Source organism: Gossypium hirsutum, chromosome A13 (assembly GCF_007990345.1).
Source record: "Gossypium hirsutum isolate 1008001.06 chromosome A13, Gossypium_hirsutum_v2.1, whole genome shotgun sequence".
NCBI lineage: Eukaryota > Viridiplantae > Streptophyta > Magnoliopsida > Malvales > Malvaceae > Gossypium > Gossypium hirsutum.
Window position 1 is genome coordinate 8,684,216 of NC_053436.1, and position 24,972 is coordinate 8,709,187.

At 35.6% G+C, this 24,972-nt stretch overlaps 1 non-coding gene across 1 annotated transcript; it reads left to right on the forward strand.

Annotated features, from left to right (window-relative positions):
• The first annotated feature begins 2,228 nt into the window (after window positions 1-2,228).
• Window positions 2,229-2,335, forward strand: LOC121213058 (small nucleolar RNA R71). Its single transcript, XR_005908427.1, has one exon. It is a non-coding gene; the product is annotated as a small nucleolar RNA R71 (small nucleolar RNA).
• The last annotated feature ends 22,637 nt before the right edge of the window (window positions 2,336-24,972 follow it).

The following is a 24,972-nucleotide window of genomic DNA, read 5'->3' on the forward strand; positions in this document are numbered from 1 at the left end:
AGCTTCCTATAGTCAATGTAAACTCTCCAACCTGCGACTGTGCTTGTTGGGATTAATTCATTCTTCTCATTGACTACAACAGTCATGCCTCCTTTCTTAGGAACAACCTGCACTGGACTTACCCAAGAATTGTCAGAAATAGGATAAATAATTCTAGAATCTAGTAGTTTAATTACCTCAGCTTTAACAACTTCTTTCATGTTGGGGTTCAGTCGTCTTGGAGCTTGCACACATGGCTTATATTCATCCTCTATTAAAATTTTGTGGGTGCAAAAAGAAGGGCTAATCCCTTTAATGTTAGAAATTTTCCAAGCTATGGCTCTTTAATGTTCTCTTAATACTTGGAGTAATTCCTCTTTCTCCTCGGGTTGCAAGTTAGAAGCAATAATCACTGGTAATGTAGAATTATTTCCAAGGAATGCGTATTCCAAGTGATTTGGCAATTGTTTAAGTTCTAGTTTGAGAGGTTCTTCAATAAAGGGTTTTTGCTTAAGTTCATCGTTTACCTTAATACCCTCATATTCTGCTTGTCTTGGGAAGGGTTCATTGGAATTTAGTTCAGTTTTTATCTTACCTATCTTACAATCATCATCATCCACCTCCTCTCCTTAGGCAAGACACAATTCCAACGTGTCCTTATGTACGATTTCCTGAAAAGAATTTTGAGTAGCATGATTAATAGAGTCATTAAAATAACATGAGCCATCCTATTCCCTAGAAAATCTCATGGCATCATAAATTTTGAAAATAATCTCCTCGTCACCTACTCTAAGTACTGGTTTACCATCGCCCACATCAATAACAGCCCTAGTAGTGACTAAAAATGGATGACCTAAGATTAGAGGTACTTCAACATCTTCATCCATGTCAAGCACAACAAAATCAACAGGGAATATAAATTTATCTACTTTTACAAGTACGTCCTCTATAATACCCCTAGGATATTTAACAGATCTATCAACTAGTTGAATACTCATCCTAGTGGGTTTAGGTTCCCCAAGACCTAGTTGTTTAAACATTTTATATGGAATCAAATTAATGCTAGCGCCTAAATCAGCTAGTGCCTTATCAACATTCAAACTACAAATTAAGCAGGGAATAGTAAAACTTCCTAGATCTTTCAGTTTGGTTGGCAGTTTATTTTGGAGTATGGCCGAGCACTCCTCGTTAAGTTCCACTGTAGATAAGTCTTCAAACTTCCTTTTATTTGTTAGAAGCTCCTTTAAAAATTTTGCACATGTAGGCATCTGCGATATAGCTTCAACAAAAGGTAAGTTAATATGGAGTTGTTTAAAAAGTTCAAGAAATTTACCGAATTTTGCATCCATGCGGTCTTTCTTCAACTTGCTGGATATGGGACTAGTGGTTTATATTTTTTTGGCATTGGATTGTTCTTGTTTTCGGGTTTCTCTTCCTCTCCTTCGGTTCTATTAGCTTCTTATGGTGGCTTATTTTCAGATTCAGCTAACACTTTCCCACTTCCAAGTCTAACTAATTTCACATGCTCTTTTGGATTGGGTTTGTTGTTACTAGGTAGACTTCCTGGTGGTCCTTCTGAAATCATCTTAGCCAGCTGTCCAATTTGATTCTCGAGCCCTTGGATTGATGCTTGTTGATTTTTAAGTGCAGTTTCAGTGTTCTGAAAACGGGTTTCCTCTACTAAAATAAATTTTGTCATCATCTCCTCAAGGTTCTGCTTTTTCTCTTGCTGGTAAAGTTGCTGTTAGAAGCCTAGAGGGGGTGGTGGTCTCTGATTCCATTGGCCTTCCCATGAGAAATTTGGGTGGTTCCTCTAACCTGCATTGTAAGTGTTACTATAAGGATTATTTTAAGGTCGAGGATTATTACCCATATAATTTAATTTCTCGTTTTCCATGTTGTGACCATAGGGTGGGTATTCTGAATTGCTCATTCCACCTCCACTTGCATCACACTGCATTACTGGATGAACCTATGAAGAACTAAGTAACCCATCAATTTTTCTATTCAAAAGTTCTACTTGATTAGAGAGCATAGTAACTGAATCGATGTTAAAAACGTCGGTAGCTTTCGTCGGCTTTGTCCTCATGACTTGCCACTAATAATTATTCAGTGACATCTCTTCTATAAATTCATAAGCCTCTTCAGGTGTCTTAGTATTAATAGTCCCACCAGTAGCTGCGTCAATCATCTGTCTAGTCGAAGGATTCAAGCCGTTGTGAAAAGTTTGAACCTGTAGCCAAAGTGGTAACCCATGGTGAGGGCACCTTCTCAATAGATCCTTGTATCTCTCCCATGCATCATAGAGTGTTTCTAAATCTGTCTACACAAAATAAGAAATACCATTCCTTAATTTAGCCATTTTAGCCGGCGGAAGGTATTTAAGCAAAAATTTTTCGGCCATTTGTTCCCAAGTGATGATTGACCCTCGTGTTAACAAGTTCAACCACTGTTTAGCCTTATTCCTCAACGGAAAGGGAAACAACCAACGGCGAATGGCATCATAAAAAACGCCATTGATTTTAAAAGTGTCGCAGAGTTCTAGAAAATTCACTAAAAGAGTGTTTGGATCCTCATCCTGCAAACTATCAAACTGAACAAACTGTTGTATCATTTTAATCGTGTTAGGTTTCAGTTCAAAATTATTTGCAGCAATAGCAGGCCTAACTATACTCGATTCAGTTCATGTTAAATTGGGTTTAGCATAATCATACATAGTACGAGGAGCAGGATTCTGATTTATTGGATTTGTAGTGATTAGAGGAGGTAACTGATTATTTTGATTTTCAGCCATCACCTCAGTTGTGGTGTGAATATCGTCCCCTCACTCTTCCTCTATGTATCTTAGGCTTCGCCTTATTTCTCTTCAGTTTTTACGAGCTGTGCTTTCGATCTCACTATTAAAAAGTAATGGTCCTGACAGGTTTCTTCTAGTCATAAACTATAAAAACCTGCCAGAAGTAAATGAAAGAAGATTTAGTAATATAAACAACATTAAAATAAAATTTAACTTGCAATAAAATAAATGGCTAAAGTAATAAAAATTAAGCGTTCCTAATATCTTAGTCCCCGACAACGGCGCCAAAAAACTTAATGTGCGTGATAAGTTTTATATTTATGATTGATCGTACTTGAAAACTAACTATTATCACGATAAAGGCAAGCGCACCTATCGAACAGTAGTAGAGCTTATAGCAAGACCGGAATGTCGAACCCACAGGAACTAAAAGTACTAGTATTAACCTTCTTTTTATTATCTAGCCTAAAAATAAGAGGATTTGCTTTATCTAAACTAATTAACTAAACTAAGAATGCACAGGAAGTAAATTAGGGAAATACTTTTGGGAAAACTGATTGATTTAAACAATACCCAAGGAAGAATCCACCTAGACTTCACTTGTTATTTGAATCTGAACTAGACGATTTATTCACTTGACTCGATCAGTAGAATTCCCTAATTTATATTATTATCTCTCTCGAGACTAACAACGTCTAACCCTAGGTTGATTAATTAAAATCTCTTTCTAGTTAAAACCCGCAGTGTTGCATTAACTCGATCTATGGATTCCCTTATTAGGTTTGACCCTAATCTGATAGATTTATGTCGCCCTATGTCTAGGGGTTCAACCAACTCTGCTTAATTATGCTAGATCTACTCTTAGACAGGGACTGTTGCTCCTCTGAATAAGCACATCAATACTTGAACTAATATCCTGGAATATTAAAGCAAGAATTAAGAATACATAATTAAGAACAAATAAAGTATTTATCATATAATTTAGAAATTAGTAACAAGATCCGTCTTAGGTTTCATCCCCCTTAGGTATTTAGGGGATTTAGTTCATATGTGTAAAAGAAAACATCTCAGAAGAATAATAATAACAAAACATAAAGAAACCCAAAAACCCCTAAAGGAAATTAAAGGGAGATCTTTAGTCTTCAAGGAGAATCCAGCTTCTGAGATGGATCAATCGGCTTTCTTCGAGTAATTCCTTACCTCCCCCTCCGTGTGTTCTTCCAGGTGCCTCATCGAGTGTTTATATAGGCTTTAGAATGCTTCAAAACCCTCAAAAGTGGCCTTTTTCGAGTAGAACTAGACTTGGGCTCGACAGGGACACGACCGTGTGCCACGCCTGTGTGGGGTGGCTTAGGCCGTGTTAAAGTATGCTAAATAGGCACGGGCGTGTGGTCTACCCGTGTGAGGAAGTCCAGGCCGTGTTGATTTCCCACGTTGACCTATTTTCTCCATTTTTGTCCTGTTTCTCACTCTTTTTGCTCTCCTATGCTCACCTAAGTATAAAACATGAAATTAAAGGATTAGGAGTATCAAATTCCACAAATCTAATGATAATTCATCCAAAAATGTGCTAAGCATACGATAAAAATATGTATAAATTATGACTTATCAATTACCAAGAATATAATAGTTCTCCAATAGTTCTCCCACTAACTTTCTTGTAAACACAAGGCTCATCTTAATTTTTGATAAAACCAAAACCTTTGATTGCATCATTAAAATGAAGATTCCAAGTTCAAGAAGCTTGCTTCAATCCATAAATGGATCTTTGTAGGTTGTATATCTTTCTAGCATCTTTTGGATCAACAAAACCTTCAGGTTATGTCATGTACATATCCTCTTCTAGTTTCCTATTAAGTAAAGCTGTTTTGACGTCTATCTGGCAGATTTCATAATCATAAAATGCAACTATTGCGGGCAAGATCCAGATGGATTTAAACATAGCAATAGGAGAAAAAGTTTCATTATAGTCGACACCATGAACTTGGAAAAAACCTTTAGCGACCAATCACCCTTTGTATGTTTATACATTACCATCCATGTATGTTTTCTTTTTGAAAACCCACTTGTACCCTATGGGTTTAACCGTTCCAGGTGGGTCAACCAAGATCCATACTTGGTTTTTTGACAAGGAATCCATCTCAGACCTCATGGCCTCTAACCATTTCTCAAAGTCTGCCACCGTTTCTTGATAAGTCCTAGACACATCTTGATCCATAAGAAGAATATCACCATGTGTTGTAATGAGAAATCCATATCTCTCAAGTGCATGGCATTCTCTTAAAAATCTACATGGTGGTTGTATTTCTACAGTAGTTACTTGTTCGTCAATTTCTTGTGGAACCTGCTATTGTTTTATCTCTGGTTCAGTGGTATTTTGTGGTTCTCAAATTTCTTCAAGTTCAATATTTCTCTCACTTTCTTTTCTAGAGACAAATTCTCTTTCTAGGAAGACACCAGTCCTAGGAACAAACACTTTGTTCTCAGTAGGATTAAAGAAATAATATCCTTTGGTTTCTTTTAGATATCCTACAAATATACACTTTTCAAATTTGGGTTCAAGCTTAGTAGATGTTTGACATTTAACATAAGCTTCACAATCCCAAATATTCATAAAAGACATACTAGGATGTTTCCCAATCCACATCTCATATGGCATATTTTGAACTAATTTGATGGAACATGATTCAATGTGAAAGTAGCTGTCTGAAGTGCATATCCCTAAAAGGAAGTCGGTAGATCAGCATGACTCATCATTAATCGAACCATGTCTAACAGAGTTTGATTTCTTCTCTTGAAAACTCTATTCCATTGAGAAGTACTAGGAGGAGTATGTTGTGATATTATCCTACATTCCTTCAAAAGGTCATAAAACTCTAGGCTAAAAAATTCTCCACCTCGATTAGATCGAGGTGTCTTGAAATTTTTTCCTAACTAATTTTGTACTTCATTTTTGAATTCTTTGAACATTTCAAGGGCTTCAGACTTGTGGCATATGAGATAAACATACCCATATATACTAAAATCATCAGTGAAAGTAATGAAGTACTGAAATCCACCTCTAGCATGTGTGTTCATTGGTCTACATACATCAATATGTATTAAGCCCAAAAAACCATTAGCTTGCTCACTTTTACTAGTAAAAGGAGCTTTAGTCATTTTTCGCAATCAGCAAGATTCACATACTTCAATTTTTTCGAAAACAAATGAATCCAATAAACCATCTTTATGGAGTTTGGGTATGCGTTTCTCATTTATGTGGCCCAAAAGAAAATGCCAAAGATAAGCTTGATTCGAGTCATTTATTTTAGATCTTTTAGTATTTATGTTGTAAATGGGATTAACTTGATCTAAAATATAGAGGTCATTTACCAATTTTGTCTAACCATAGAAAACATTATTGAGATAAAAGGAACAACAATTATTCTTAAATATTTTCTCAAAACCAATTTTGTCTAAACAATAAGAAATTGAAATAATGTTCTTAGTCAAACTAGGCACAAAATAACAATCTTCTAAACATAAAACAAGTCCACTAAGCAAAGACAAAGTATATGATCTTACAACTAATGCAACAACTCTTGCTTCATTTCCAACTCGTAGGTCCACATCTCCTCTAGCCAGAGTCCTACTCCTTTGCAGTCCCTGTACAGAAGTTAAAATAGGAGAACCATAACCAATATCTAATACCCAAAACGTAGTAGTTATAAATTAATACCAATAACATAAATACCTGAAGTAGATGCTCCGCTTGCTTTGGCATTCTTGACTTCCTAAAGATAAACAGGGCAGTTCCTTTTCTAATGTTCAGTCATACCACAATAGAAGTAGTTTCCTTCCTTAGCCAACCCCCTTTTTGGCTTCAGTGCAGCCTTTCTATTTTTACATTTGGGTCTGCCTCTGCCCTTGGGCTTCGTCTTAGCTTTAGCTTTACCCTTGCCTTTCTTATTACGGGCCATCAGAATGGGCTTGGGTTCAGTCATTTTCATGTTACCTTCAGTAGTTCGCAACATGATGAGTAACTATGACAAAGTCTTCTCAATTTCATTCATATTAAAATTGAGGACAAATTGGCTATAGCTATCAGGCAACAATTGCAGAATAACATCAGTGGTGAACTCTTGGCTTAGTGGAAATCCAAGTTTAGATAGGCTTTAAATATAGCCTATCATCTTAAGAACATGATGTCCTACTGGGCTTTCTTCTACCAACTTACATTAGAAAAGGGCTTTAGAGGTATCGAACCTTTCTTGTCATGCTTACCCCTGATAAAGTTCTTTCAGGTACTCGATCATATCACAAGCAACCATATCCTCATGTTGCTTTTGAAGCTCAGGATTCATAGTGGCAAGTATAAGACATCCAACATCTGCCATATCATCGGGATGCTTCTTGTAAACATCTCTATCAGCCCTCGAGGCATTAATAGGTGGTTAATTAGGAAGGGATTGTTCAATGACATATGATTTATGTTCTTGTTTGAGGACAATCCTCAAGTTACGAAACCAGTTAAGGAAATTCAAACCATCTAATTTTTCCTTTTCAAGGTTCGATCACAATGAAAGAGAATTTATGTTTGCAGCCATAATATATATAATAATGAAAAATACAAGTGAGTAAATTTACCAAGTTTATATTAATCATTAAAGGGACTTTACTAAATGATGCTCCCACTATTTTATTCAAAATTAATAACCTTCATATTTTAATTTCGGAAAGACTTTCTCGAAAGTTTTTCTAGTGGGTAAGGATCCATATTTCACCTCCTCTTAAGTCAGCTTTGGCTTTCCTCTCAAGATTATGGTTATTTGGGTAAGCAACACTTGCTAATTACATTACATGTAACTCTTAAATATTGGGTGAACAACTCTTGTCCTAATCATCTTATGATTTATCCAAATTACTCGCCTCTAGGTTTCTAATATTATTAGAGTAACCTAGTTAAGTCACAAACCAATGTTTTAACCAACAAATATCACTTGCTTATTCTTTGTGTTTAACCAAGATAAATATTAGTACTTCGATTTAGCAGAACCTACATAGCATCGATCGAGGCCTTCACAAGGGCAATGATTGGAATGCAATGTTTACTTAATATTTTGATTGAGGGAATTTTATTAAGGTTGCATTTCACCAATTATGGTCTACTTTAGTCCATTTATTCCTTTAATTGATCTCATTAATTAATCTTGTTTATAGTTATCAAATTTTAACATACTTAAAATTTGGCTTGTTTAAGACATCCATAACATCTCATACATGAAAAAATAAAGCAATAAATAAATGCAATAGTTATAGCCCATAAACTAAGGTAGTTCCTCCCAAGCCAATAGGAGAACCAAAAGGAAACCTAAAGGTGTAAGCCGCTTCACAAGCTTCTTTTCTACTTTAGTTGGCCCATCTTTCTTCTCGTCTGGCCCATAACAACTCATACAATTTACAATTTGTAAAAACTCATTTTACATACGAAGGAATGAGATGAGAAGAGAAATATAAGAGAAAAATAGTAAGTTACGACATGCAAGTCATATTTATAAGATTTATAACCTTTTCAAATAATAAAATAAAAGGGTTACTGGCTATAACATACAACATACTTGTAAAATAAAATATGTTATGTTTTATTCTTTAGTCAATTGTTAAAAGTAGAACAATAGTAAATCTAGGGATCTGTGAGGCTGCGAATGCCGAAGGTACAGACCTTTTCGTTCAAGTAAAATTCTAAATAGGATTACTGGAGCAACTATTGTTCCCTTTCAAAATTTCTAATAAGTTAACTGTTACTTCAATGAAAACCCCACTACTCCTAAACATATTCATTAACCCTTAACAAATAGTGTATTAATCAACCGTAATTTTTTGTTAAACAGATTACATGCATCAAACATACATATAACAGATTGAACAAATCGAAACAAACAACATGCATATTATACAATTGCACCAACCATTGAATTTAATCCTGAATTCGTATCGTAAAAGTGGCTCTAGTACCTGTAATATCCTGAATTAGGGCTTAATCGAAATAGTGGTTTCGTGACCACAAATCCGAGATAGAAATAATTATTTTATAATTATTTTGATGATTATGATATGATTGCATGATTGTGTGAAAATTTCGTGATGAAATTCTATGCCTAAAGTGCTTAAATTGAAAGTAGGGACTAAATCGAATAAGCTGCAAAACTTGCATTCTAGAAGTTTTTAGTATGAAATTGTTTTGGAATATTAATGAGGAGGTCTTAAATATAAATTTGACCAATTTTAAGTTCATGGACAAAATTAGGACATGGAAGGAATTTTTGGAAAGTTTAGTAGTAAGGGTATTTTGGTCATTTAGTTATTAAAATGAATTAAAAACAAAATTAAAAGCCAATTTTTGTCCATCTTCTTCATTAGGCCGAAATTTCAAGGGTTCTCCATAACTAGGGTTTGTTTCAAGCTTCCAAGCTCCATAGTAAGTGATTCCAAGCCCCGTTTTAATGTTCTTTACGTTTTTGGAATCCCGGTAGCTCGATTAAGCTTATGTTAGCAATAATTCAACCTAGGGTTTATATTTGGAAAAATACCTATAGGTGAAATTTGTGTATTTTGATGTTTTATGATAGAATATGAGGTTTTAAATTATGTTAGACAACTTGTGCTACTCGGTTTTGAGTGAAAACGAGTAAAAGGGCTTAATCGGCAAAAATACCTAATAGTCACAAGTATATGTTAGAGAGAGAATTTGATGTTGCCATAGAAGGGAAAAGTGATCAGCATGTTATAAAACATAAGAATAAGGAATAAAGTTTAATTCCCGAGCCTAGGGGCAAAAGTGTAATTATGCAAAAGTTTAGGGGCAAAAGTGTAATTTTACCAAAGTTCGTATAAATGCTGTTTTGATGAATGTATGTATTAAATAAGATTAAATTGGCATTATAGATCAAGGGAAACGAAATTCAAGTCGCGATCGAGGAAAAGAAAAGATTGTGGACTAAATTGCAAAATCTTTATATTTTGGTACCAAGGTAAGTTCATGTGGAAATAATGTAGCATAATTGTTATTTTTAAGTTATTGATGTTAATTATATGATATGCTGATTTTTATTATGAAATATATGCTTTGTGGTTATTTTCGAATAAAATGCAAATTATGTGTATTAATTGTTAAATATAAAGTACTACTGAGTATTGGTTTTGGTATTTTACGGAAGATGGCAAGGATATGTGTTTGAGGAAAATCTCGTTTGAACCTTAGGAATAGATTAGGATACAAGTGACATGTCACTAGGATGGTTGAGCATCCGAACTCGTTGAGTTGAGTCCGAGTTAACCTATGGATGAGAATGTCCGAACTCGTTAAGTTGAGTCCGAGTTCATGAGATGTAACTAAGCATCCGAACTCGTTGAGTTGAGTCCGAGTTCACTTATGGATGCGAACGCCTGAGCTCGTTGAGTTGAGTCAGAGTTCACTTAGGGGCGGGTTACATGATTTCTTGATTACATATGAGGCACTTATGTGCAAATTATCCATGTATCCGAGTTGTATTCCGATGTGTTCAACGGGTGAAATTTCTAGTGAAATGGAAGAACACTTAAGATGCAAGTGACGTTTTGGTAAGTGTTGTGAAATGGACACTTTGGACAGGTATGTTCTTAACCCTCGGGTTGAAAATAGATACAACAACGATAAGGTGGTAAGATGATGAATGATGTTTAGAAATGTGATATATGTTTTGGTGATACCATGCTAAAGTTGTTTGGTATATTTGTATTGTTTTGTTACTTGTTATTTACATATGAACTTACTAAGCATTTATGCTTACTCCTTCCTTTTCATTTACTGTAGGTTTGAACAAGCCAGCTCAGGAATCGGGACAGGTCGAAAGTTCGATCACACTATCCAAAGGACTTTCATCTGGGTAAATGGCTTGTAAAACTTAAGTATGGCATGTATAGCAATATACTTATTTTGTGTAAATAATTTTATGATAAGGCCATGTTTGGTTGAGAAAATGTTTGATATTGATAAGTCATGGTGATGGCTAATTTAGATCATGTTTGATACTATGGAAGTTCAATAGGTTATCTAGTTCATAAAAATTCATGGAAAGATGAAACTTGCCTTAAAACAGAATATTGCTGCAGCAATGACATGAATTTGAAAAATCACTAAAAGTAGTATAAATGGAACTAAATAATGAGTAAGTTATGAAATTGAAGATTAATGAGTCTATTTTCATGTGGATTGAACAAAATAGGCATATAAATTATATTTTATGAGATATTTAAACTTTTGTGAAACAAGGCTAGAGTGATTTCTGGATCCCCTATTCTGACTTTAAAAATTCATAATAAATTTTAAAAAAATAATTAGAAGTTTTTCTTTATATTTACAGATTCCTTATTGAGTCCAGTTTTAAGAAAAACAAACCTCGTAGTTATTGAAATTCTGTATAGAGAGATATCTGATTTGTAATACACAGATGTCAGAGTAGTCGAACCCTGAAATAGGGGAGAGTTTAACTAATAAACTGTACTAATTGGCCCAACCAAAAATTCTAGAAAAAATTTGTAAATAGATATATGAGTCTAGATTTAGGGAAAATTTACGGATCTTGATTTTGAGTTTCGTAACTCGAGATATGAGTTTTCTTGTAAATGTGACGTGGGTAGTTAGAAAGCTGTGATTGTAGAAACAAATGATTTGAAGTTCTTAATTTGATAAATTATGTTCGGTAACCCCTCAAGCTCGACTCCGGTGACGATTTTGGGCGTGGGAGCGTTACATTTAGTTGTATCAGAGTAGGTTTAGTCGGTTCTCGGACTACGTGTTGTTTGTACGGATTTTGCTATACATGCCATATGTATGAATTGTGATAGTGTGACGACTTCTGACCTTTTAAAATGAATTTTTATATAGTAAATGGATCCTGATCCAGCTGTGGCAGATGAAGTAGAGAGTAATACGCCAGCTCCGGCTGAAGGGGCAGCGCTGACTGAAAACCCACCTCCTACTGTTGGTCAAGGAGGAGGAGAAAGGGATCGGGAAGCCTTTCTCCAAATGATGAGTGCATGGTACACTGAGTTCGTTCGTACGAACCCAAATGTACGACCTCCCCCACCTCCCTCAATTCCTCAACCTATGCCTCCGATGCCTCCGGGAGTGGATATGATAAAATTTCGTAGAACCCTCGTTGATAGAATTCGTAAACAAGGGACTAAAGAATTTAGAGCAAATATTGATGATGATGCAGGGAAAGCAGAGTTCTGGCTTGAAAATTCTATCCGGGTATTTGATGAATTATCTTGTACACCTGAAGAATGTTTGAAATGTGCTACATCTTTGTTGAGAGATTCAGCCTATAATTGGTGGAAGACTTTGATTTCGGTGGTACCGAAAGGAGGGTAACCTAGGAATTCTTTCAAGAAGAGTTTCGGAAGAAATATATTAGTGAAAGATTTATTGATCAGAAATGTAAAGAGTTTCTTGAGCTGAAGCAAGGTAATATGACAGTCTCAGAATATGAAAGAGAGTTTGTTCGATTAAGTAAGTATGCTAGGGAATATGTTCCTACAGAAGCCAAGATGTGCCGACGATTTGAAGACGGGCTTAACGAAGACATTAAGGTATTTGTTGGGATCCTTGAACTAAAAGAAATGGTGGTACTTGTCGATCGAGCTTGCAAGGCTGAAGAATTACTGAAGGAAAAGAAAAAGGTAGAATCTGAAACACGAAATTGGAAGAAAATACCAATGAGTAATGCACCCTCACAGCAAACCGAAAAGTCAAGAAATATGAATCCTCGTTCCCAAGTTTCAGCTGGGCAATCATATGGAAATTTTAAGAAGTGAAATGTGGGTCCTAAATCTCAGACTACTTCTGCGGCTAGTGTAGGAAATACGAGATTTGTTAAACCCGAGTGCCAGCGGTGTGGTAGAAATCATTTTGGTCCGTGCAGAGGAAATGAATGTTTTCGATGTGGTTCTCCAGATCATTTTATTAGAGACTGCCCAGAGAGAGATGAGAAAGAAAAATTTCAGAATGTAAAATCTAGTGGTGCAGACTCGAGGGGAAGGTATCCGAGAAAAGATGGAAGTGAAACAAGCAGTAATAATGTAGCCAAAGATGCAACAGTTAGATCTGAAGGAAGAGCTCCAGCTAGAACTTATGCTATTAAAGCGCGTGAAGATGCTTCCTCACCCGATGTGATTACCGGTACATTTTCTCTTTATGATACTAATGTTATTGCTTTGATTGATCCCGGTTCTACTCATTCATATGTATGCATGAAACTGGTGTCTAGTATGAATATACCTGTTGAGAACACAAAATTTATGATTAGAGTGTCGAATCCACTAGGCAAATGCGTGATAGTTGATAAAGTGAGCAAGAAATGCCTTTTAATGATTCAGGGTCATTATTTTCCGGCCGACTTGATGTTGTTGCCGTTTGATGAATTTTATGTTATTTTGGGTATGGATTGGTTGACATTGCATGATGATATAGTAAATTGCAAAGAAAAGGTTATAGAATTAAAATGTGAAAGTGGTGAAATCTTGCGGGTTGAACCAGACAAATCAGAGGCAATATTTAGTATGATTTCTTCGATGTCGGCTTAGAGATATTTGAGAAAGGGTTATGAAGCTTATTTGGCGTATGTAATTAATACAAAAGAAGTTGAAAAGAAAGTTGAATCAGTGCCGGTTGTGTATGAATTTGCGGACGTATTTCTAGAAGAATTGTCGGGTTTGCCTCCAGTCAGGGAAGTAGAATTTGGTATAGATTTGATACTAGGAACAGCTCCGATCTCGATTGCTCCATATAGAATGGCACCAACAGAGTTGAAAGAATTAAAGTCGCAGTTGCAAGAGTTGACTGATAAAGGCTTTGTGAGACCGAGTTTGTCACCTTGGGGTGCTCCCGTGTTATTTGTGAAAAAGAAGGATGGTTCTATGAGATTATGTGTTGATTATCGGCAGTTAAACAAGGTGACAATCAAAAACAAGTATCCATTGCCGAGAATTGATGATTTGTTTGATCAGATAAAAGGTGCGACATGGTTTTCAAAGATTGACTTGAGATCTTGGTATTATCAGCTGCGAGTGAAAGAGTCAGATGTGCCCAAAACTGCTTTTAGAACAAGGTACGGTCATTATGAATTTTTAGTTATGCCATTCGGGTTGACAAATGCTCCTACTGTGTTTATGGATTTAATGAATCGCATATTTCGGCCATACTTGGACAGATTTGTTGTGGTGTTTATAGATGATATTTTAATTTATTCAAAAGATGAGACAGAGCATGCTGAGCATTTGAGGATAGTTTTGCAAACTTTGAGAGATAAGCAGTTGTATGCTAAGTTTAGTAAAAGTGAATTTTGGCTCCGGGAAGTTGGATTTTTGGGCCATATTGTTTCAGGTGATGGTATACGGGTTGATCCTAGTAAAATTTCAGCCATTGTTGATTGGAAACCACCGAAAAATGTAACTGAAGTTAGGAGTTTCTTGGGGCTAGCTGGGTATTATCGGCGGTTAGTAAATGAATTTTCTATAATTGCTGCTCCTATGACTAGACTACTCCGAAAGGATGTTAAATTTGAATGGACGGAAGAATGTCAACAGGGTTTCGAAGAATTGAAAAAGTTATTAACTGAAGCACCAGTGTTGATACAACCCGAATCAGGTAAAGAATTTGTGGTGTATAGTGATGCTTCTCTAAATGGTTTGGGGCGTGTCCTCATGCAAGAAGGACAAGTGGTGGCTTATGCTTCGAGGCAGTTAAAACCTCATGAGAGGAATTATCCTACTCACGATTTGGAATTGGCTGCAGTGGTGTTTGCTTTGAAGATTTGGCGACATTATTTGTATGGTGAAAAGTGCCGAGTATATGCCGATCACAAAAGTCTTAAATACTTGATGTCACAAAAAGTCTTGAATTCGAGACAGCGAAGATGGTTAGAGTATTGAAAGATTACGAGCTTGTTATTGATTATCATCCGGGAAAAGCGAATGTGGTTGCTGATGCTTTAAGCAGAAAGTTGTTGTTTGCTTTGAGAGTTATGAACACTCAGTTGAAAATGTCAGATGACGGTTCGATTCTAGCAGAGTGAAGAGCAAGACCGATGTTTTTACAAGAGATTTTTGAAGCTCAGAAAAATGATCAAGATTTGCTAGCCAAAAGAAAACAGTGTGAAGCTGATATGGGATCAGATTTCAGAATCGGTTCTGATGGTTGTTTGATGTTTAAAAATCAGATTTGTGTACCGAAAAATGATGAGTTGATTCAAAAGATTTTGCATGAAGCACATAATAGTTGTTTGGTTGTTCATCCGGGCAATACGAAGATATATAATGACTTAAAGAAAATGTACTAGTGGAGTGGAATGAAAAGAGATATTTCCGAGTTTGTATCAAAGTGCTTAGTTTGTCAACATGTGAAAGCTGAACACCAGGTACCTTCGGGATTACTTCAGCCTATTATGGTTCCTGAATGGAAATGGGATCGGATTACTATGGATTTTATATCAGGGTTGCCGTTAAATCTAAGGAAGAAAAATGCCATCTGGGCAATAGTTGACAGACTGACTAAATCGGCTCATTTTATTCCGGTACGTACAGATTATTCTCTTAATAAGTTGGCTGAATTGTATATCCGAGAGATTGTTAGACTTCATGGGATACCTTTGTCAATCATTTCGGATAGAGATCCGAGGTTTACCTCACGGTTTTGGCAAAAGTTGCAAGAGGCATTAGGTACAAAGTTAAATTTCAGCACTGCTTTTTATCCACAAAGTGATGGACAATCAGAGAGAGTAATTCGGATTCTTGAAGACATGCTCAGATGTTGCGTATTGGAATTTCAAGATAGTTGGGAAAGGTACTTACCATTGGTAGAATTTGCTTATAATAATAGTTATCAGACGAGTTTGAAGATGGCACCTTATGATGCATTATATGGTCGTAAATGTCGGACGCCATTATATTGGACTGAACTCAAGGAAAGTCAGATTTATGGAGTTGATTTAATAAAAGAAACCAAAGAAAAGATGAAAGTGATTCGAGATTGTTTGAAAGCTGCTTCAGATAGACAGAAATCTTATGCAGATTTGAAACGAAAAGAAATGGAGTTTCAAGTTGGTGATAAGGTATTTTTGAAAGTGTCTCTATGGAAGAAAGTCCTTAGATTTGGATGAAAGGGCAAGTTAAGTCCGCGTTTTATTGGACTGTATGAAATAATTGAAAAAGTTGGACCGGTAGCATATCGACTAGCGTTACCACCCGAATTAGAGAAGATTCATGATGTGTTTCACGTATCTATGTTACGCCGGTATCGTTCGGATCCTTCACATATAATTTCACCGACAGAAATTGAACTGCGACCGGATATGACTTGTGAAGAAGAATCGATTAAGATTTTAGCTCGAGAAGTCAAACAACTAAGAAATAAAAGTGTTGCACTTGTGAAAGTGTTGTGGCAAAAGCATGGGGTAGAAGAGACTACATGGGAACCTGAAGAAACTATGAGAAACCAATATCCACACCTGTTTACCGATAAGATTTTCGAGGACGAAAATCCTTAAAAGGGGGAGAGTTGTAATATCCTGAATTAGGGCTTAATCGGAATAGTGGTTTCGTGACCACAAATTCGAGATAGAAATAATTATTTTATAATTATTTTGATGATTATGATATGATTGCATGATTGTGTGAAAATTTCGTGATGAAATTCTATGCGTAAAGTGCTTAAATTGAAAGTAGGGACTAAATCGAATAAGCTGCAAAACTTGCATTCTGGAAGTTTTTAGTATGAAATTGTTTTGGAATATTAATGAGAAGGTCTTAAATAGCAATTTGACCAATTTTAAGTTCATGGACAAAATTAGGACATGGAAGGAATTTTTGGAAAGTTTAGTAGTAAGGGTATTTTGGTCATTTAGTTATTAAAATGAATTAAAAACAAAATTAAAAGCCAATTTTTGTCCATCTTCTTCATTAGGCCGAAATTTCAAGGGTTCTCCATAGCTAGGGTTTGTTTCAAGCTTCCAAGCTCCATAGTAAGTGATTCCAAGCCCCGTTTTTAATGTTCTTTACGTTTTTGGAATCCCGGTAGCTCGATTAAGCTTATGTTAGCAATAATTCAACCTAGGGTTTATATTTGGAAAAATACCCATAGGTGAAATTTGTGTATTTTGATGTTTTATGATAGAATATGAGGTTTTAAATTATGTTAGACAACTTGTGCTACTCGGTTTTGAGTGAAAACGAGTAAAAGGGCTTAATCGGCAAAAATACCTAATAGTCACAAGTATATGTTAGAGAGAGAATTTGATGTTGCCATAGAAGGGAAAGGTGATCAACATGTTATAAAACATAAGAATAAGGAATAAAGTTTAATTCCTGAGCCTAGGGGCAAAAGTGTAATTATGCAAAAGTTTAGGGGCAAAAGTGTAATTTTACCAAAGTTCGTATTAAATGCTATTTTGATGAATGTATGTATTAAATAAGATTAATTTGTCATTGTAGATCAAGAGAAATGAGATTCAAGTCGCGATCGAGGAAAAGAAAATATTGTGGACTAAATTGCAAAATCTTTATATTTTGGTACCAAGGTAAGTTCATTTGTAAATAATGTAGCATAATTGTTATTTTTAAGTTATTGATGTTAATTATATGATATGCTGATTTTTATTATGAAATATATGCTTTGTGGTTATTTTCGAATAAAATGCAAATTATGTGTATTACTTGTTAAATATAAAGTACTACTGAGTATTGGTTTTGGTATTTTACAGAAGATGGCAAGGATATGTGTTCGAGGAAAATCCCGTTTGAACCTTAGGAATAGATTAGGATACAAGTGACATGTCACTAGGATGGTTGAGCATCCGAACTCGTTGAGTTGAGTCCGAGTTAACCTATGGATGCGAATGTCCGAACTCGTTAAGTTGAGTCCGAGTTCGTGAGATGTAACTAGGCATCCGAACTCGTTGAGTTGAGTCCGAGTTCACTTATGGATGTGAACGCCTGAGCTCGTTGAGTTGAGTCAGAGATCACTTAGGGGTGGGTTACATGATTTCTTGATTACATATGAGGCACTTATGTGCAAATTATCCGTGTATCCGAGTTGTATTCCGATGTGTTCAACGGGTGAAATTTCTAGTGAAATGGAAGAACACTTAAGATGCAAGTGACGTTTTGGTAAGTGTTGTGAAATGGACACTTTGGACAGGTATGGTCTTAACCCTCGGGTTGAAAATAGATACAACAACGATAAGGTGGTAAGATGATGAATGATGTTTAGAAATGTGATATATGTTTTGGTGATACCATGCTAAAGTTGTTTGGTATATTTGTATTGTTATGTTACTTGTTATTTACATATGAACTTACTAAGCATTTATGCTTACTCCTTCCTTTTCATTCACTATAGTTTTGAACAAGCCGGCTCAGGAATCGGGACAGGTCGAAAGTTCGATCACACTATCCAAAGGACTTTCATCTAGGTAAATGACTTGTAAAACTTAAGTATGGCATGTATAGCAATATACTTATTTTGTGTAAATAATTTTATGATAAGGCCATGTTTGGTTGAGAAAATGTTTGATATGATAAGTCATGGTGATGGCTAATTTAGATCATGCTTGATATTATGGAAGTTTAATAGGTTATCTAGTTCATAAAAATTCATAGAAAGATGAAACTTGCCTTAAAATAGAATATTGCTGCAGCAATGACATGAATTTGAAAAATCACTAAAAATAGTATAAATGGAACTAAATAATGAGTAAGTTATGAAATTTAAGATTAATGAGTCTATTTTCATGTGGATTGAACAAAACAGACATATAAATTATATTTTATGAGATATTTAAACTTTTGTGAAACAGGGCCAGAGTGATTTCTGGATCCCCTATTCTGACTTTAGAAATTCATAATAAATTTTAAAAAAATAATTAGAAGTTTTTATTTATATTTACAGATTCCTTATTGAGTCCAGTTTTAAGAAAAACAAACATCGTAGTTATTGAAATTCTGTATAGAGAGATATCTGATTCGTAATACACAGATGTCAGAGCAGTCGAACCCTGAAATAGGGGAGACTTTAACTAATAAACTGTACTAATTGGCCCAACCAAAAATTCTAGAAAAAAATTAGTAAATAGATATATGAGTATAGATTTATGGAAAATTTACAGATCTTGATTTCGATTTTCGTAACTCGAGATATGAGTTTTCTTGTAACTGTGACGTGGGTAGTTAGAAAGCTATGAATGTAGAAACAAATGATTTGAAGTTCTTAATTTGATAAATTATGTTCGGTAACCCCTCAAGCTCGACTCCGGTGACGGTTTCAGGCGTGGGGGCATTACAGTACCACTATTAGGTTGTCGAGACGCCCTGTGGCGTAAAGGAAAAATTATTCCGGAGATCCAAACCAAGAATCCATGCACGAGGAACGAATCGGGAAGAAAAGGTCTGAAAAATATAACTTTGTACTCTGAAAAATAGGAAGGAACCACTATTTTTTTAATCCCCTTCGCACGCTACTGATTCAAAGCTACAATAGAATTGTTTTGGCCTCTACGTAGTCTACCCTATTTCGAACAAACGAACAAAAACTCGCTATGTGAATTGGACCGGTTGCTTATCATTTGTTGTTGTCATCAGAGTTAGATCGTATTCATGACATTTTTCATGTTTCCATGTTACGGAAGTACGGATCTGATCTTTCTCACGTTGTTCCTATTGGGAGATCGAGCTTCGATTTGATCTTTCATACAAGGAGGAACCAATTATGATCCTAGACCTTGAGGTCAAGGTCCTACACAATAATACGATTTCGTTGGTTAAAGTTTTGTGGCACAACCACAAGATTGAGGAAGCCACTTAAGAGTCAGAAGGTGTGATGAAATGTCAGTATCCGTACCTGTTTGATTCAGGTAAATTTCAAGGATGAAAGTTCTTTTTAGAGGGGGAGATTTGTAATATCCCTAAATCTGGCCAAGTAGTTTCGGGTATATTTTTCGGGTTTCGCGTGTGTAACTAGGAATTTATAGGGTTCATGGTAATTTTTAATTTAATTCAGGAGGTTAAGTTCATATAAAATCGATTAAATAATAATCTGAAAAATAAAAATATTTTTGGAAAATTAATTGTAAAGTAATTAAATAATTATTAGTGAAAATAGTTAATTTGAGTCAAAAAAATTTAAATATTTTTTTTGGGGTTAAATTGAGTTAAATTTAAATATTAATTAAATTGGGTTTAATTGTAAAACAAGGGAAAATTTAGAGTACTTATTTGGAAACTAAGCCTTAAAATTTAGAATTTTGGAGGGAACAGATCAATTGGTAAAGTAAGGGAAATATGGGAGTGGCCATTAGGCAAAGTCCCTAATTTTTAAATTCTGGTGGGTTGTTTCAATTTTAAACATAATGTATCTAGCCTACTTTTCACACCATTTACATCAAATTAGAGAGCTATAAATTCCATTTTCTTTGCATGGTTTTAAAGATCTATAATCAGATAATAGATCAAACTAATTTTCTTCTCATAATACTCTCTCAATTCACCCAAAATTATTCTCAAAAGTAGACAAAAATATTCTGAAATTTCTCAAGCTTCCTAAATCAAGATTTTCAATCAACGAATTTAGAGTGAATCAAATGTAATCTTCAATCCTAAACTTGTTTTTATGAAGATTAGAAACATTTTTACATGATTTGAGAGTCAATTAAAGGATTTCTTACCAATGTCATCTTCTTCAAAAGCTTAAGGTTCTTTAATGGTGGATATTGAATTTTGAGAGGAAATTCACAAATCAATGGATGTTCTAACTCAAAATGGATCTATTAAAAGGTTTTTGGTCTTAATTATCAAGATTAAACATGATTTCTGAGGTAATTTGAAGAAATCTGAATTTCATCATCTTCATGAATTGATTTTCTAGATTTTTGTGAAATTGATTTAAATGTGAAATTGGTGCTTAGTTTATGTGTACTTGATTTAGTATTGATGTTTGGAAGTGATTAGGAGGGCTGTAGAGATAAATTTTGTGAGGAATCAAGTTTTGGACTTGATGTTACAAATCCGGTAAGGTATCTTTGTGAAATGATTTTGATTAGCATAGTTAATTAAAATTCATGTTTAATATAGCTTTAGAAATGTGGTGATGCCTACTTTATCTCTATTTGTAACACCCCAAACCCGACCCAGACGTTATGACCGGATCCGACATGCCACATCGAAACGTTCAAAACATTTTATATTGTTGATCCAGAAAAACTTACTTAGTGTTTTAAAATATAATTTCATTATAGGTTAAAGTGAATGGAAGCTGTGCACCAGGTAGGAAACCGGAAAAGAGGTGGTGAGTCCATCGGACTGCTTAAGTACCAAGCTCCCTTCGGATCCAATCCTAGACATGCATACCGCCATTGCCACACCTTAACGTCATGGATATTTCTAGGAAACCGATTTAATTAAGTCATTTTAAGGAAAAGTGATTAATTTTGGAAAATACTTTCATTGCGAAAGCTTTGCTTGTTGTCGTGTTATTTTGAAATCAATTGTTGTTTTTGAAAACGCGCCCTAAAGCTATCCAATTTCAACAGTTAAAATAAGTAATACCTATCTTAGTAATACATATTAAAACCATCAAAAATAATTAAGCGGCCTTATTACATTTAAAAACCCAAAACTTCAAACGTAAATAAAAGGATGTCCAGTTCACCAGAAGAAAATCAAACTTTCAGAACGGGTGGCCACTCCGAATTCCCTCACAGCTCCAAGCCCACTATGGTTGGGGATTACCTGTGTGGATGAAAATAAAAGGGGTGAGTTTGGGGAAAGTCAGTGTGTAAATTAACCCAACAATAGCCTACTTCAGCTCAAACCACAGAAATAGAATAAGCTGGCCTTAGCCCAGAACATAATTCAGAATAAAGCCCATAGGCCCATAACAGAATAGATATTACATGTTTATGCAGAAACCCAACCCAGATTCATCCATAACACCCCCGTACCAGCCTTACACCATGTGGGAAGACTACTCGACCAACCCAACCGCTACACACCACAGAAATCGCAACAAGGATGCCAGATATTGTGACGAAGTCACCAGATACAGATATTATTACAGAGCCACCAGAACAGATATATGTGGCAGAGCCACCAGATCAGATAATTGTGGCATAGCCACCAGGACGCTTCCTCCATAGTATAACCCAAGTCCCCATGCAACAGATATATAATCATGGCATACATCATACAGAATCAGATCGTCATGCTTTTCAGTCAAAAGTAACCCTAGGGGTATAATGGTAATTTTACATACATAGGGGTATTCAAGTAATTTAACTATTCTTAAGGTTTTCATACATAACATAGCCATTTACGTACGATCAGAAACACTTACCGCGTTTTCTTACCAATTTGGGCCCGTTGGCCCATTATCCCGTTTTTGGCCCATTAAGCCCAAAAATATCAAAATGCACAGAATCGCGCACTCTGTAGTCTTATCACTTTAATTTACCATATACATCAAACTATTAATCTCATGAGCATTCACACACTCGCAAGATCTCAAAATACCGGCTTTTCGTCATTTCAGCTTTTCGGCTTGTGCCAACCTAGTCTATAAGAGGGTGTTAGTTACACACCTGTTTGCGACGATATGCTAACGAGATCCACACACGAACCGCCTACAATTGGATTACTAACACGTTAATCTAACTATTCAATCACGAACTACGTATTAACCCCTTACAATATTCAGCCAACCACACCTACAGATCAGAGTAAGCTTATAAGAAATCAATAAACAACTCATTAACAAATTTTTGTCAGTGTTTACCACATAATCATAATTTCACTGCAAGCTCTCTTCCTGAGCAATAGTCACTAAATCATTTATAACTGGAGCTACGAAACTCCAAATCAAGTACTGTTAATTTCCCATGAAAATAGACTCATATATCTTCTATCCATAAAAGTTTCAGGATTTTTTCTTTAGCCAATCAATACCAGATTTTTCTCAAAGTTTCCCATGTTTCACTGTTTGACTAATCTGACCACTCTTTATTCGAATCAAATTTCTCATTGTACAGAATTCAAAATATGTTCTTGTTTATTTCATTAGAAACTAGACTCAATAAGATTTAATTACATAATTTATTCAGATTCTAATTCATCTCCCACAATTTATGGTGAGTTTCCAAAGTCACGTTACTGCTGCTGTCCCAAGCAGATTTATTACCAAATCACTCTTTCACACATACCTTGCATGCATGTTATTTAAACATGTATATCACCAATCAATCATCACATATCTATGATTTTACGTAAGGATAATCTTCATTTTATCATTTTAAAGGTCAACATGTTAGCCGATTTTTCCCTTTAGCATCTAAGGCACATGCATGCTCATTTGTTTGGCTCAACTTCACCTATCTTCCATTTTTCATCAAAAGAACATGAAACAACAACCATTTCCTTCATTTTAATTCATGACTAAATGGTCACAACACAACTAAAAACCAAAATATGCTTCAAGAGTTAAGGTAGAATCAAGAAGAACTCATGAACCTCAAAATAGAAGCAAGGTACCAAGAACTTACCTTCAATTTTCCTCCTCCTAGTGACCGAATACTCAAGAGCTTTCTCCTCTCCTTTCTCTTCTCTAACTTTCGGCTATGATGAACAAAGATGGACAAAACTTTATTCTTTTCATCCTTTTGTTATTTTATTACCCAACATTTTATGACACAAAATAACCTATATTATTTGTGCCATACCTATGCCATAATGTCAATAAAAAAAATGCCCATAACACTTATCATGCTCATCATGGAACATTTACCTAACCCATTATCAATTTTTTATCAATTTGTACCATAAATTATGGATATCAAGTGCACATATTGTCTTCAACAACATGATGGCCGGCCACTTCTTGTAAAATGGGAGGTTTGACATGCAAATCCTCCTATTTTGCACTACTATTTATTTGGCCACTACAAATTAGCTATAGCATTTTCAAACATTTAAACATAGGTCCTATTTCATAATTTCACTCACAAATGACAAAATCAAAGCATGAAATTTTGCCAACATTCACAGAATTCCCGAAAATTGGGGCGTTACAACTCTACCCCTCTTAAAGAAATTTCGGCCTCGAAATTTACCTAATCCAAATAGTTGAGGGTATTGTAGTCTCTTCTAATTCCCATGTAGCTTATTCCCTTCCATGATTACGCCAAAGCACTTTCACTAACGGGACAGATTTCCTTCTAAGAACCTTAACATCTCGAGCCAATATTTGCACAGGCTCCTCCTCAAAGGTCAAATTAGTCTGAACTTCAATTTCTGCAACTGGCAGGACATGAGCAGGGTCAGAACGATAATGCCTTAACATGGAGACGTGAAAAACATCGTGAATCCTGTCTAACTCTGGAGGCAATTCCAACTGATAAGCCACTGGGCCTACTCGCTTCTAAACCCGATAAGGCCCAATGAACCTCGGACTCAACTTGCCCTTCTTATCGAACCTTAATATCTTCCCCCAAGGAGAAACCTTTAAGAAGACCATATCACCTACTGAGTACTCAATCTCCTTATGCTTCAAATCTGCATACGACTTTTTCCTATCAGATGCTTCTTTTAACCGGTCCCTAATTATTCTGGCCTTATCCTCAGTATCAGCTACCAACTCTGGTCCAATAATTTGTCTCTCTCCTAGTTCAGTCCAACAACTAGGTGTACGACACCTTCGTCCATACAGTGCTTCATACGGTGCCATTCAAATACTCGCCTGGTAACTGTTATTATACGCAAATTCTGCCAACGACAAGAAATCCTCCCAACTACCTCAAAAGTCAATCACGCATCCCCTCAACATGTCCTCTAGAATCTGAATAACCCTCTCTAACTAACCATCAGTTTGGGGATGGAAAGCTGTACTAAAGTTCAATCGCATCCCCAACGCCTCATGCAACTTTTGCCAAAATCAAGATGCGAATCTGGGATCCCGGTCAGAGACAATCGAAACTGGGACTCCATGAAGTCGTACAATCTCCGCCACATACAGCTTGGCTAACTTTTGAAGTGAAAGTCAGTACGTACAGGTATGAAATGGGCTGATTTGGTCAACCTATCCACAATTACCCACACCGAGTCTTTCTTTGATGGTGTCAAAGGCAACCCACTCACAA